Genomic DNA, 15,762 nt, shown 5'->3' on the forward strand with positions numbered 1-15,762 from the left:
GCAGCTGCTTGTGTAATCAATTTATATTGAGGAATTTGAATGAACAACAACAACTTGTGTGTGTTACCACCAAGTTCATAGGCTGGAGTTATAGCTATTTCACGGGGACCAACCCGATCATCAGACTCCTTTCAGTGGTGCTAAGTCGCTTATGTTCAATTGATTTTGAAAATTGCCCGAGCTGGGCTTGAACTCACGACCTAGCGGTTGGGAGGCCGACGCACTACGCTTCGCACCACCGCTGCCACTTGAGAATTCATAACCCCGAACAGGTTTTCCAATTATCAAGTTCACTTGAACCGACTAGCATTTTTATTAACTCAGACAAGTCTGTTATTGTTCATTCGGTTTCTTTCACTTTTTCTCCAACTCTATTCGTATGACAACAATTCGTTGTTCGTATACAAGGAGGGAGATGAGCGGAAAGAAGTTGACCACTGGTCAAATTTTAATTCATTATTAGAAGAGGTTTGTGTATTTTCATACTTGCAGGCAGCTGCTTGTGTAATCAATTTATATTGAGGAATTTGAATGAACAACAACAACTTGTGTGTGTTACCACCAAGTTCATAGGCTGGAGTTATAGCTATTTCACGGGGACCAACCCGATCATCAGACTCCTTTCAGTGGTGCTAAGTCGCTTATGTTCAATTGATTTTGAAAATTGCCCGAGCTGGGCTTGAACTCACGACCTAGCGGTTGGGAGGCCGACGCACTACCAGCCCAGCTCGGGCAATTTTCAAAATCAATTGAACATAAGCGACTTAGCACCACTGAAAGGAGTCTGATGATCGGGTTGGTCCCCGTGAAATAGCTATAACTCCAGCCTATGAACTTGGTGGTAACACACACAAGTTGTTGTTGTTCATTCAAATTCCTCAATATAAATTGATTACACAAGCAGCTGCCTGCAAGTATGAAAATACACAAACCTCTTCTAATAATGAATTAAAATTTGACCAGTGGTCAACTTCTTTCCGCTCATCTCCCTCCTTGTATACGAACAACGAATTGTTGTCATACGAATAGAGTTGGAGAAAAAGTGAAAGAAACCGAATGAACAATAACAGACTTGTCTGAGTTAATAAAAATGCTAGTCGGTTCAAGTGAACTTGATAATTGGAAAACCTGTTCGGGGTTATGAATTCTCAAGTGGCAGCGGTGGTGCGAAGCGTAGTGCGTCGGCCTCCCAACCGCTAGGTCGTGAGTTCAAGCCCAGCTCGGGCAATTTTCAAAATCAATTGAACATAAGCGACTTAGCACCACTGAAAGGAGTCTGATGATCGGGTTGGTCCCCGTGAAATAGCTATAACTCCAGCCTATGAACTTGGTGGTAACACACACAAGTTGTTGTTGTTCATTCAAATTCCTCAATATAAATTGATTACACAAGCAGCTGCCTGCAAGTATGAAAATACACAAACCTCTTCTAACAATTTTCATTACTTAATTCAGCCAGGATTGGCAGGTGAAATATTTTAATAATTATTACAAAATGCTTCTATTTACAATAAGAAAGAACTCCACAATCTCAGCTTCTTTGAAATCGTTTACCCAAAGGTTTTTTTTACATGAATTGAAACTTTTGAAGAATGTTTTTAAATGAGTTCGGTTTTTTTTTCAAACAATACATTTTTTTTAATAAAGTTTAAAGTAATAATAAGCTGTTTCTTTCTTTTAAAGCCAGTAATTCAAAAAGTGCCTTTTGAGTTTTGAAATTACTGTGGTTTGAAATGTCTTTTTCAAGACTTAAATATTCTTCCCCAAATCAATATGAATGAAACTATTATTATTTGCACTAAGTCGTATATTTACGCTAATATTTATGAGTTTAACTTACAAAAATGAGCTTTTTAGTAATAATAATAATTTATTTCCATATAAACAAAAGAGCTGAGCATCGAACTTTAATTTTTTCTGAATTCATTTTATTCATCATTTAAAAAAAAACCATTTTGCTTTAAATATAAACGAGAGTCAGATGATTATCATCTCATATAGTTCCACGGGTGACGTCCAATTGAAGCTGGGGATAAATTTTATTTAAGGCAAAACTACACAATGTTGTAATCAATGGAAAGTGCTAAAACGCCTCATTTCTCATATGAGTAATTCCATGAAAAAGTGGAAACGAATTTTGAACAAATTATGCAGGTTTTTTTACTTTTTCCATTGCCAAATCACTAGTTACGAACGGCAACTCTGTGACGGATAAAACAGCCCACAGTCAACAAAATGACAAAATCCTCTTGTGATGGGCTAAAATAAATTAACATTTAGGCAAGCTTCGTGACAAAATGTTCGATTTTGTAATTACTTTAGGTGAAAATGCATTTATTCTTAATTTTTGCAACACTAAATCGCATGTAAGATGAGTTACTAAATCAATGTTATGTATGTTATTTAAATATTTTAAAATTTTTCCTCGAAATATTGAACAAATGTTTGGTTTTGTCACTAAGTTTTAAAAGCTTGTAATTTTGTATGTATGAAATCTTCATTTAAAAAAAAAAAAATGGTAAAAAATAAAATTAAAATTCGCACAAAAGTAATATCAATTGCAACGCAACTCATCAAGAATTCCCTACTACCATGTGAATATGATGCCTTTCAACGCTATAAAAAAAAATTCCTATTTTTATGACATCACAATAAATTTATTATTTAACTCGACATGCCTCTGTGTTTTCAAATCGGATCTATTTCTTTTTATTTTTAATTCCATTCAACTGCCGCTGGCATAATTCTAATTACTGTGACTCCATATTTGCACACCGATTAAATATGACAAATTAACTATGTTTGCTTGTTTTATACACAACACAAACACACACAAAACACACACACATCTAAATGTTGAATAAAGTACTGGAGGCAAAATATTATGCATGGTGTACCAAAACTGTGTGAAATTGTTGGTAGAAAATTGGGAGGAAATACTGAATGGCGGTGGCAGACAGGACATAACCCGTTCAAACAACAAGTGGGTATATCCTTGTGTTGTGCTGTGAGTTGCATGAGATATGCAAATTTTGCAAAATAATATCATTGCAGCAGATTAAATCTGCATAACCGACTACTGGGTGGTGCATTCTGGATTGTTGTTGGTTAGGTGAGTGGAAATGCCTATGGTGATGTGCTTTGGTGTATTCTCGTGTAGGTAAGTAAAAAAGGTTTTCCCCAATGCAATATGAAAGCTATCAAAATAAAATGGTTCTATATTATTTTTTTTTTGTGCTGTGAACATATCTACTTGGAAATGCCGCTTGCCATCGCCGCTGCCGCCGCCATCCGACAATTTGTACAGCCAGCCAACTCTATTAGTGCAATATTTTGACCAATGTGTTTGGATTAATTGAAATCGATTAAATCAACAGCATAGCTAATTGAAAATTATACTCCAGAGGGAGGTAAAAAGTTTTCCTTCAAGCGGTTAAATGTATGGAAAGAGCCGAGTGCGGGTTGAATTGAATTGAATTGATTTTGGGGGTGAAAGCCTAATGAACCGTTTGATAACTCAACACTTTTAATGGAGCCAAATTCCTGGATAATATTTGTTTTGAGTGATGTTTCAGCACATAGTTATACATTATGTGGGTTATATTGAAATAATTTTTGAAATTCCATTTTTTATGTGTGGTTTTTATAGTTTTTATAGTTTTTTTTTTTTTTTGTTTTTTTGTAAAGAGAAAGCTAATTTATTCATAACAATTGGCATTCAATGCACATGGACATATATTTTTTTGTTGTTTTTTTTTTTTATTATTATTTAGTTAAAAAATAGATAATTTCATAGGAAAAGTTATTTAGGAAAAATTGATTTTAGCTAATTGAAAAATTTCAACATAAAATCACGAACTCATAATAAATTTTTTTTGTTTTTTGGGTAAATCAATAATTTTTTTATATTTTCACGGTAATATAAATTAAATAAAAATAAATAAATTTTTTTAAGAATTTTCATTTAAATAATTAAACTCTAATGATTTATTTTGTTCGCAATTCACGAGTGACATTTCTGACATTTTAAAAATTTAAACATAAAAATAAGAAGGTTTTCATCTTAAAAAAAGTAAATAACAGTTGCAAACTTACTACCGAAAAACCCTTAAAAGTTACGGTAGAGGAACCAAATTTTGCATGAAGGTTTTCATATCCATTATTATTAGGAATCAAAAAAATGCAATGAAAAAAACATTCATATCTATGAAAAATTGGTATTTTTTTAAAACAAGGGGAAATTTTGGGATATTCACTAAAAAGCATCCTGTTACAATCTTGCAATTAGTGCTAATAGGCTAATTTTTTTGTTTCTATCTTTGTTTGGATATTCTATATCTTATGTCAAAAATCTAAAAAAAACTCATGTCCACAAGTCCTAATTTTGGAGGTTAAACTAAGTAAGGTGCAGACTTAAAAAAATTAGCAAGAAAAGTTTAAATTTGTATATGTATACCAACATAAGCGACATGATTTAAGGGTATTTTTTAACACTTTTTCCAAAAAAACTCACAATAAGTCAACCTGACCATCCCTGAAAAGTAATGCACCTTATTCATGTTGATCTGACACAAACATCTGAAGTGTTGTTTTTCAATTTTTAAAATCTGCACCTTATCTTCAAACCAGGAAAATTAGGACTTGCGGACATGAGATTTTTTTAGATTTTTGAGGGTAGTTAAAAAATATCCAAGCAAAGATTAAAAAATTAGCGCTATTAGCACTTATTCCTAAGATGAACAAGAATCTTCTTTAGTGCATATCCTAAAATTTGCCCCTCCATCAAAAAATACCATTATTTCGTAGGTATATATATTTTTTGTAATGGATTGTTTTGATTTTTTATAATGATGGATTCTTAAATCTTCATGCAAAATTTGGTTTATCTACCATAATTTTTAAGGGTTTTTCGGCAGTAAGTTTGCAACTGTTATAATAATATGAGTTGACAGATGAAAAACAGGTATAATTTTTTCCAGAGACGTCAGATTGTCTTGATTTTAGATTTTTTGGAATCAGCATTAAAAAATACTTTGAAATCATGTATCATAATATGTGTATATAATACCATAGCCTATTTTTGCTAATTTTGAAAATCTCCATTTGACCTTGAAATCGCGACAAGCGGACATGAGATTTTTCTAGATTTTGAGATATGTTATAGAATGGCAAAAGGAAGATATTGAGCAAAAAAAATTTCTATTAACATTCATTCCGAGGTTAAACCCTTATTTGACTGGATTAGTAGCTAAATTGTGCGATAGCAACCATGTGAAATTCAAAAGCTGAATTTAAGCTCCGAACAAAGTACCAAAAACCAAAAATCTTAAGTTTCATATAAATCATGAATCTGTTTCCGAAAAAAATGTTTTAAAAATTTTGCTATAATTTTGTTAAAAATTAAGTTGAAATCCTTTGGTAAAAAATCAGAAGTTATAAATACTTTTGATACTAAATACTAAATAAAGTTTTATCTTCTGATAACAGTGTTTTTTTTTTGGTTTAAAAATCATTATTAATGGTAAACTATGTAGTAAGATTTTTTGAAGTGAAAACTTCTTTAGTATCGTAGTGATTTGAAACAAGATGAAACGAAAAAGCGACACGAAAAATCAATTGATCATAACTTTTTTGTTTTAATAGATAAATGAATGAAATATACAGTAGATAGGTAATTAAATAAATTATAATTGTGCAAAATTTCAATTAATTTCATATTCAAAATTCTGAGATAACGGTGAAAAGATGTTCTTTTTCTAAACACGTTATATCTTTTGATCTAGAGCACATAACAAATTTATTTAACTTTAATATGCATGCTGATAATTTTACCTTTCATTTAATATATCACACATAACGGTACGTGCTCTACAAGTTATATAATCTTTAATTGAAAAAACTTGAAAAATACTTCAAAACACCTGTGAAGATTTGTTGCCAATAGAGGAAGTTCCGTAATCTCAGTTTGAAATTTCGCCATGGTTGTCTTTAAAAAATTCTTACTTTTTTTGTAGGCATGGTAGAAATATGATTATAGCGTCATATAAAAGGTGAAATAATAATGATATAAAATTTATTGTAGGTTGTCATATAAAAAAAAGTGATGGAATAAAAAAAAGTTATATTTTTTCGATTTTTTTAAAATGATTTTTAAGGTTTCACTTCAACCACGTGTGAATTGCACACATGATTTTTTAAATTTTTTTTCTCCCAAAATAGACATATCTAGTTTGATATCAATTTCAACGAATTTTCAAAAACAGCAAAAATTTTCCGAAATTTTGATTATTTCTAAATTAAATAAACCAAGTTACGTACATTTTTTGTAGCTCACACTTATTTAAGAAGTTTTTTGTTTTGTTTTAATAATAAACTTATTAGTATTAATTAATATTAACAATTTTAACTTTATGCTAGTTTTTTTTTTTTTTTATTAGTTAAACTAAAGTTCTTGTTGCTTGTGAGTATTTAAATTATTTGTAGAACTAACTTCAACGACCCAAATTGCGCAATATAATAGACACTTCCTTTAAAAGTTAATTTCCTTATTCAATTTTTAACTGTTTTTATTCTTATTTTACTAAAAAATAACTATCAAAACTAAAGAATCTAAACCACTTGGAAAACAAAATCGCATAAGCCAAAATAAAATTTCAAAAATATTTAATTGAAAAAAATTATTGATCAACATCTTACTCAAAAATAAAAAAAAAAAATAAATTGTAAAAAAAAATTTAAAATTGTATTTAAAAAAAATAGAAATAGAAAGTCAAGTGAAAACAGAATTATTACTTTTGGCTTAAAAATTTAAAGCGGTTATTGATTTGGTTTTCTCTTTTAATAGAATTTAACTATTTACAAGAAAAATTACAATCTAAAACAAGCAATATCCTTAAAATTCCCTTTAAATAAACCCAAAAACATTAAATTGATTTTTTATTGTTTATTATGCATTTCCATCCAGTGTTGATCTCTCAGCTTAATTTATTGTTTTCTACTTATCAACTCCAAATCAAAATACACTTCACCTGATGTAATGCCATAAAAACATTTCATAATGCACTTGAAATTTGATTACCACCAGCACTCAACAGCTCAACAAAAAAAATATCCTTTTTTTATTTCAAACATAAAAAATATAAAAATTAAATTAAATCCACTAACTGTGTCGCATGAAGTGGACGTGATATTTAAAATTTGTCTCAAAAGGATGTTCCTTTTAAAGCTGACCTCTGTTTAAAAAAATTTGCGCATACCTACTTCTTGCGAATCATAAATGCTCCTTCCTTTTCAGCAACTGAAGCTGCATTGGTAAAAACCAACTTAAGCAAACTATTCTTTTATGAATACCAAACACCACCCTTTTTATCAGTAACACAAAAAAATATGACATTTGTCATTCTTCTGAAAAATATGAATCGCAAAGTGCACTTATTTAAGGGCGACTGGGGTGGTGCCTTTGGTTTACCTGTGCCATACACGCATTATACAATGCCCTATGACAACACAGAACACACATTCATCCCAGCTACTCATCGCTCCCCACTCCCCTATCTATCCCGTGGACAGGTAAAATGTGGATTGTGGAAGTGCAAGTGGAATTTGAATTATTCATAGATTTGCATTTCGCTGTGCAAATCAGACTTACACCTCCTTAGAATGCCCTTCCGTTTGGAATGTATGTGTGTGTGTTAGCGGAAGTGGATGAGGGGGAGGAACTGGAGTAATTTTAATATTTTTTTTTTTTTTTCATTTGCAGCACACCTGCTATATGGCAGACATAATATTTTTTCCCTACTCGTTTCTACCGCTGCTGGTAGCTGTGCCGCTTTATTCAATACCTGTCACCCGACGCGCTCAGCATATGACTTTTCAATTATTCAACAACGCGAATGCACTCAGCCCTATGCAGTTTGTCAATTTATTTGAATTTATGGCACACAATCAAAATTCCGAAAAAGGATTATTCAAATGTGAACATCAGAGAAAAAGATAGGGGATGATAGAGATGGAAGGGTATAGATATATTTTATATGGGGAGACATTTCTTTTTTTTTTTGTTCGTTCTATTCCTAGGACCCAGCCGCACACTATATGCCACATTCAGGATTAAATAATTCATAAAGTGAACACATTCTGATGCGTGAAAGCTATATATTCATTGGGTCAATATGTTAGGGAGTCTGTTAGCTGGGATGTGTGCAGTGCATGTGGCATTATTTAACACACAAACACATAATTCCCAGCTTAGCTTAGGTCGGTGGAAGAAATCTAAACAGTTTGAGGGTATAGGTTTATAAAAGGAGCTTTTCTATGAGATGATAGAGTTTTCAACTTGTTACAAAGAAAAAATAAAGACGATAAAGAGAAAAGGGGAAAAGAAAACCACTTAAGATGTCGTTAAATAATCAATGGTAGTTTGTTAAGTTAGTTGTAAGCACTCAATGTTCGAGTGATTCAGGAGTCCTTATTAAAAGGATATTTTTTCGTCTTTTATTTTCTCTTTTCTTTTATGTGCGAGAAAAGGGATTATGGCTAGATTCGATTTTCATTTTGAATTAGGAAAAAATGAAGTAAAAGTTTTATTTTTTTGGTTATTCGAAGGGAATTTTTTGAAGGGGAAATGTCATGTTTAGTATATTCTTAGAACATCTAAAGCGAGTTCATAAGTTTTTTTTTTTTGTTCATTCATGTGAACTGAACAATAATAAAAACCTAAATTATGAAAAACTCAATTAGACAAAAACTTCCTTGGAGAATCATTAATAAATAAATTGTAATAAAATAGTAAATTTTGTTTTCAGTGAACGATAAAAAGTTTGTGTTCTTTTAATTTCATTTTAAATCTTAACACTGTGGCGTATGTGTAACATTTTTTTTTATTGAAAATCAAAATAATTGATTACACTGGTTAACAAAATTAAACTTTTTTTTTGTTACCGAAACAAAGATATACTTTTCTTGAGGTTTTCGGTGTGCTGAATTCGAATCCGAAGTCAAAAAAAATTAATCAGCTCCTGTTTTTGAAATATTACCGTTAGAAAATGCAGCATTTCGGACCTTATTCTTTTATATATGGAAAATTGTTTGAGCATATTTCGTAACGGTTTTTATAAGAACTATTTACCACCTTTTTAAATCTGTTTAAATCTTTCCGATATCTATTTTACTGCCCGAGATATCCTCAGTTGTTTGGTATTTTTATAAATTTTATAACGTCATTATCTTTTTTATGATATATGAAGCCAAACCCACTGACTTCAGTTTAAGATATCTCGGGCAATACAAAAGATATTGTAAAGATTTAAACAGGTATCGAAAGATGGAAAACAGTTCTTATAGAAACTGTTACTATATGTGCTCAAACAATTTTCCTTATACAACAGAATAATATCCGAAGAACTCAAAAAAAACGTTTTTTTTGCATTTTCTAACGGTAACATCTCAAAAATGGGAGCTGATTAGTTGTTTTTAACTTCGGATTCGAGTTCAGCACACCGAAAACCTTCAGAAAAGTATATTTTTGTTTCGGCAACAAAACCTTTGTAAACCGGTGTTATAGTCCAATTAAAAGGTAATTATCTCACAAGGACAAGATCAGAAAACATTCGGGACACATTCGGGACACATTTGGGACACGTTCGGGACACATTCGAGACACGTTCGGGACACATTCGGGACACATTCGAGACACATTTGAGACATGTTCGGGACAAAATATTAAATAAATATAAAATATTAAGCTTTTTAATAAGATTTCAATAAGTTTCAGCTACATTGTATACCTTTAAAATGTAGGTACAACACATAGAAATTTGGATTCGTATATGATTACCATGTGCAGTTTGTACCGTCAATTATAACTTTTGCTTAATTTAAGGAACCACAAAAAATTTTCCCATACTACACATACTAGAAAATCGCTTCATCTTTCAGAACAAAAATGTTTTTTAGTCAACAAAAAATAACACCCAAGCCAAAAAGTAAACTTTCAGGAAATTATTAGCTTTTCATTCAAGGACAAAAAATCCTTACTGACTTTCCTTCCTCACAAATAATAGAAAAAAAAAATCAAAAACCAAACCTTTTGTGAGAATGTTGTGAATTGCAATGTGAGAAATGGTTCAAGAGATTCTGTAAATATTTACTTCAACTTTTTTTGGAATGTGCCAACACAAACACCAACATGTCCCACGTTTAGTGTTTTCATTCAAGAAACAAACAACAAACACGATATCAATAGACACCAAAGCAAAAAAAAAAGAAAATAAAAACAAATCAAAAAAACCAACAACAGATTTCCAGGACAAAAGTCTTACAAAAGGAAAAACAAAAAAATAATAGAGTGTTAACCTCTCTACTACGTCCACTGAATACAAAAAAGGGAACAAACAAACACTCTTGACTTCACATCATGTCCTTTATTTCCGTTTCCTAAAAAAAAAAAATAAAAAAATGACATTTCTTTTGAATTACCTCCCGTTGCGGTTGATAAACCAATCACAACACCAAACAATTGGTTTAGATCTTGACTATTTAAGTTTACAGGTTCATCTGGATCCTTTGAATTAGCATAAAGGACATTTCAATGAAATTGAATTCTGACTGAGTGACTGTCGTCATTGTGGAAGGAAATTTGACTTTTTTTTATATAAGAAACTATAACGGCCTCGACTTTATAAAAAAAAATACACATAAAACCGTTTTTTAGAATTGAAATGAAAGCCTTGTGGTCCTTCCGGGCACTTTCCCCTTCCCATTCCTTTGTGAACAAAATTTTAATTGCATTAAATGATTTCCTTTTGTTTGCTTGTATCTACATCAGGTAAAGTGGTGGAAGGACCTCGACGATGACTATACAACCATATCACGACCACGGGCTGAAGGCGGTGAAGAGCGACGATTGGCATGGCGGTAAGGTAAAGTAGAGATGTGCAGCATAAAAGCCGGAAATTCTTAATTAGGTTTCGTTTCATTTCGTTTATCGCAGTTTGCATTGGTGGTGTGCTTGTGTTGTGTTGGTGTATTAAGTTTGGCGAAGGCTGTTAGTTAGATGGTGGAATTGAAAGGATTGGCATTGTTTGTTCTGAGGTTTCTTAGTGAACTTCAAGGACGAAATATTCTATAGTAGTTGTAGTGGTAAATTAGAATGAAAAAGACGGAACCAAGAATAGCATGTGCGCTTTTTAGATGGACTAGATTTGCTTAACCCAGTGAATGTGTGCGGATAAGCTTTGTTTTTCTTAACCACATTATTTCATTTTAATTGCAGAGTTCTCTTCTATAACATAACGACAAGGATTGCCAAAGAGGCCAGTCTTTGTGAAACAGCTTTCTCTAGATTGGCGGTGAAGGCATAGCACAAGTTACCTACCTTTAATGGAACTCTAGAGATGAATTAACTTTCATTATTTTATTCCTGTTAAGAATTTTTCATCAGTTTTTTTTAGAGAGCAATAGGCTTTGTTGAAAATTAAAGGATTTGACAAAAATTTTGTTGAAATGTGGAAGAAGTATTATTAATCCAGTCAAATAAGGGTTTAACCTCGGAATGAATGTTAGTAGAAATTTTTTTTGCTCAATATCTTCCTTTTGCCATTCTATAACATATCTCAAAAGTCTAGAAAAATCTCATGTCCGCTTGTCGCGATTTCAAGGTCAAATCGCGAAATGGAGATTTTCAAAATTAGCAATAATAGGCTATGGTATTATATACACATATGATACATGATTTCAAGGTATTTTTTAATACTGATTCCAAAAAATCTAAAATCAAGACAATCTGACGTCTCTGGAAAAAGTTATACCTGTTTTTCATCTGTCAACTCATATTTTTATAACAGTTGCAAACTTACTGCCGAAAAACCCTTAAAAGTTATGGTAGACCAACCAAATTTTGCATGAAGATTTTAGAATCCATCATTATTAAAAATCAAAACAATCCATTACAAAAATATATATACCTACGAAATAATGGTATTTTTTGATGGAGGGGCAAATTTTAGAATATGCACTAAAGAAGATTCTTGTTCATCTTAGGAATAAGTGCTAAAAGGCTATTTTTTTCATTTTAATCTTTGTTTGGATATTCTTTAATTACCCTCAAAAATCTAAAAAAATCTCATGTCCGCAAGTCCAAATTTTCTTGGTTTGAAAATAAGGTGCAGATTTTAAAAAATTGGAAAACTACACTTCAGATTTTTGTGTCAGATCAACATGAATAAGGTGCATTACTTTTCAGGGATGGTCAGGTCGACTTGTTTGTGAGTTTTGTTGGAATAAGTGTTAAAAAATACCTTTAAATCATGTCGCTTATGTTGGTATACATATAAAAATTTAAACTTTTCTTATTAATTTTTTAAAATCTGCACCTTATTTTCAAACCAAGAAAATTAGGACTTGCGGACATGAGATTTTTTTAATATTTTTGAGGGTAATTAAAGAATATCCAAACAAAGATTAAAATGAAAAAAATAGCCTTTTAGCACTTATTCCTAAGATGAACAAGAATCTTCTTTAGTGCATATCCTAAAATTTGCGCCTCCATCAAAAAATACCATTATTTCGTAGGTATATATATTTTTTGTAATGGATTGTTTTGATTTTTAATAATGATGGATTCTAAAATCTTCATGCAAAATTTGGTTCATCTACCATAACTTTTAAGGGTTTTTCGGCAGTAAGTTTGCAACTGTTATAATAATATGAGTTGACAGATGAAAAACAGGTATAACTTTTTCCAGAGACGTCAGATTGTCTTGATTTTAAATTTTTTGGAATCAGCATTAAAAAATACCTTGAAATCATGTATCATATGTGTATATAATACAATAGCCTATTTTTGCTAATTTTGAAAATCTCCATTTCGCGATTTGACCTTGAAATCGCGACAAGCGGACATGAGATTTTTCTAGACTTTTGAGATATGTTATAGAATGGCAAAAGGAAGATATTGAGCAAAAAAAATTTCTACTAACATTCATTCCGAGATTTACCCCTTTTTTCTCCTTATTTGACTGTATTATATGTTTTTTTGGAGGATCTTTAATGAAAAAGTGAGTTAAATTAAATTGAGGCCTTGAGCTACTTCTTTTCTTATTTTTTTTTAATTAAACAGATGGTTTTGTCGGATTGTGACAAAAGGGAAAACACAAGGGACTTTTTATTTGTCTGTCATTAAGGAACGCTTGTCTTGCCAAGTAAAGAAATTAACAATACAAATTGCAGATATATTGTTTTTTATGAAAACATTTTTAAGAAAACTTAAATATATTGATAACAAAATAAAACATTTAAAATATATAATTAAAAAATTAGTTGTCACAATTGTCACACTTTTTGCACTTTAAACACTTGTCACACTTGTCATTGTCATATTTGTCACACTTATCACACTTGTCGTATTTGTCACATTTATCATCTTTGTCACACTTATCGTATTTCTCACACTTGTCGTACTTGTCACACTTATCACACTTGTCGTATTTGTCACACTTGTCATATTTGTCACAATTATCACACATGTCTTATTTATCACATTTGTAGTATATGTCACACTGGTAGAACTTGTCACACTTATTACACTTGTCGTATTTGTAACACTTGTCCTACTTGTCAAAATGTACATACATGTCGTATTGGTCACACTTGTCGTTTTGTCACACTTTTCATATTTGTCACACTTGTCGTATTTCTCACACTTGTCGTATTTGTCACACTTGTCCTACAATTATCACACATGTGGTACTTGTCATACTTGTCGTATTTGTCACAGTTGTCACATTTGTCCTACTTGACACACTTATCACACTTGTCGTATCTGTCACACTTGTCACAATTGTTGCACTTGTCGCATTTGTCACAATTGTCAATAATTTCAGTAGTAAAAAAAAGGAAATCAAATCTTTTTTTGCATTCACCCAATTCATTTTCACATGAAACTCTCATAAAAAAAATATTTTTATTTATATTTTATCTTCACAGACCTACCTACCTACTATTCACTTCAACATGAAATCAATTTCATTCCAATTAAGAAACTGTTAATTAATATAATTGAATACGTGCCAAGCGATTAGCACGAAATCGATTTCCGTCAGCAAAAAAAAAAAGACTACTTCCATCCTTATATAAAAATTCCATCAGGTCCTTCGTGTAAATTTCCTGCTAATCTTTCAGATTCGAGTATGAGAAAAAAAAAAACAATCCTAAGTATCTAAACGACTTTTTTTTTTGTTTTCTTTTAACAGAGCAGAAAAAGACATAAATCCTCGTCCTTAATTACTTCGTGTTAAGCTTTTAATTGATATCCAAAAAAAAGCGTTCATTTTAAGTAATTAACTTTGTGGTAGTCTATGAGGGTTGATAAAAAAAAATTAAGTTTATCTTAAATTATAGCCTAGAAAGTGGACAATTGATAATATATTTCATGATTGATTATCCTTTTTTTAACTTTGAAGAAGTTTTCTTGGAAATCATGTTATTATTTAGAAAAAAATTTGTCAACAGAAATGTTATAATTTATTCAAAACCTAAAAATGAATAAGACACCTGTGGGGCTAATTTTTAATACATTTTTTGACTGAAGATGGAAATTTAATTCAAAGAGTCCTTGGAATTTCAATAATGTTTCTGTTAGATGAATCTCTATGTAAAAAAGAGTATCAACATTCGTCAAGATGGTTTAACCAATAAAAAAGTGAATCATAAGAATTTAGCATTGATATCACTCACTTGCAATCTTTTACATTCACTTTGAAATAGAAATTCCTGCAAAACTAAAAGATGTAGAATAATGGGGTGTCTTCTCTACTTACTTCAATTATTATTATTACCACAAATTTTATCTCTTCTATCCTTTTGGCAATTTTTTTCTTGGTCCACAAGACAAGCCAGAATAATGACGACAATGATAATAGAAGAGTCTTCCTGTTGGAAAAAAATGGGAGACAAAGCCGAAAAAACACTCTTCGAAAAAAATAGTGGATAATATTATGAGATTGTGTGAAGATTTTGTTTAACAATGTTTAAGAAAGTTTTTTTCCTTAAGATGCGAGAAAAACCTAAATATAGGAGGTGGTTTATTTCTCCCCGTCTAAGCTGGAGGGGAAATTGTATAAAATTTGCTAACCAACTTCCAAAAAGGAGAAGGTTATCAATTCGTTGTTATTTTTTTATCATTTGATAATTCATAACTTTGGACTGGGTGAACCAATTTTGATAATGCTTTTTGTATAAGGTTTCCTGCAATTTTCTCTGCAAAAAACGTATAGACTACATGCTAGGAAAATTACCAGGCTTGTCTTATACAAATACTTCAAGTTTTTCATTGAGGAACAACGTAACACACTTAGCTTTATGGCAAGAACTCCTTCGAGCCTCAAACAAAAACCTATTCCAAAATTTGGTAGTTAAGATGTTTTTGGTGATTTCATAGAAGAAAAATTGAATTTTATCTGTTGAAAAAAATTATCGGTACTTGCCAAAAGGCCGTTATTTTTGAAATAAAAAAAAAATATTTTTTGGACCGTTATTAACAACGGTAGGTATATGCCATATAACCGTTTTCTTGATGTCTGATTCTCTCCTGAGTGACACAACAGTTTTTAATGAAAAAATTTGTACAACAACGTTTTTGTAACTCTAATAATAATGTTAAAATTAAGAAAAAAATTTAAAAAAATTACAAGATTAAAAAAAAAAAAGTTTTTTGTAAAATCAATTTTTTGAAATCGAATGAGTCAGTGAATTTTTTTATTTTAT

The sequence above is a fragment of the Episyrphus balteatus genome, chromosome 2, assembly GCF_945859705.1.
Source record: "Episyrphus balteatus chromosome 2, idEpiBalt1.1, whole genome shotgun sequence".
NCBI classification, from domain to species: Eukaryota; Metazoa; Arthropoda; class Insecta; order Diptera; family Syrphidae; genus Episyrphus; species Episyrphus balteatus.